A 1,500-nucleotide genomic window follows, 5' to 3' on the forward strand; every position below is an offset into this window, starting at 1 on the left:
GCACGTACACCCGTTGGTTTTGTTGTTGTTGTTGTTTTACCTCGGAGTTTTCTTCTTCTTCGTTCGTGAGTTGCAACTCCCACGTTCACTCGTATGTACACGAGTGGGTTTTTACGTGTATGACCTTTTTTACCCAGCCATATAGACTCCAATACTCCGTTCTCAGGGGTGTGCATGCTGGGTATGTTCTTGTTTCCATAACCCACCAAACACTGACATGGATTACAGGATCTTTACGTGCGTATTTGATTTTCTGCTTCCTCTGGAGTCAGATCTGGACAGCCCAGATTATCCCCAGGGTCAATGTAGCCATGAATGACACACGCGGTGGTAGGGGGTTGGGGGTCATTGGGGGCGGGGGGAGGGGGGGAGTATAAACGTTAACCTCAACACGTCAGACCTGCCCCCTCCTAGTTGGCTATTTTACTGTTGGCAGGTTTATTGCTCTATATCTACTTGTCCCTCATCGTGATGTGCATGGGTGCAGTCTAGGCTAATTTGAAATGACCCTCGGGATAAAGATTTGGCCTCTGATAGAATCAATGCAGGCAGTTGAAACAACCGCACATCATTTGCTTCTGTCAAATTGTAATGGAAAAGGTGGAGGGGGTGAATAAAAGCTAACCGAGCGGGGGGAGGAGGGGGGAGAAGGGGGGGGATTTCCAAACTGGGGGTTGGGGGTCGATTTTTCCTGGCCACAAATTTAATGGCCCCGGGGGTAATTCCAGGGCAGTTCAGGATGCCCTGGGGTAAAATTCAGCACGGGGATATTTCGAGGCTGTTACACCGGGAGGGGTTTGGGGGTGGGGAGGCACCCGACAGGCACAGTCCTTGCCTTTCAGTGCTTTCCAGGGGGAGGAAGTCTGGCCTGACTAATAGATTGTTGATGGATGGACGATTTCAACTTCTGGAGGGAGGGGGCTCAGGACAACACCTCAGGCGGTCCATTCCGACCCCAGAATTGGGAGTATGAAAAAGACGTGAAGGTGTGTGTGTGTGTGTGTGTGTGTGTGTGTGTGTGTGTGTGTGTATGTGTGTGTGTGTGGTACAAATCTGGATGGAACATCGATTTCTTCCGGCGATGGTTGCTGGTTGTACATGAAGCCGGCAAATACAGTTGTAGTATTCAATAAAGGTTCCAAAAATAGGCAAAGCCAGATGAAAACGAGACAAAAATCTTAATCTATATGTTTTGAAAACAATGCATTGATATTCATAAAACGTTCGTTTGTTTAGAACTGTATGCAGACTATTTTGTTTTACACACGTATCCACTTCCACACTAAACAACACTGCCATCCATTTTCGTTTGCATTTGACAAAAGTTGTGTTGTCATACCCCTGACGACCATTTTCAGCAGATTTACTTTCGCACGTGCTCAGCACGCACTGACAACTCAGCTTGACTGACATGCCCGGTACCTACAGACTTGACAAATAGTTAAGGACCACTTGATAAAAATCAGGCTTGTTTTCATAAAATGCTGGATAAAAACACCT

The sequence above is a fragment of the Babylonia areolata genome, chromosome 2 (genome assembly GCF_041734735.1).
Source record: "Babylonia areolata isolate BAREFJ2019XMU chromosome 2, ASM4173473v1, whole genome shotgun sequence".
Lineage (NCBI taxonomy): Eukaryota > Metazoa > Mollusca > Gastropoda > Neogastropoda > Buccinidae > Babylonia > Babylonia areolata.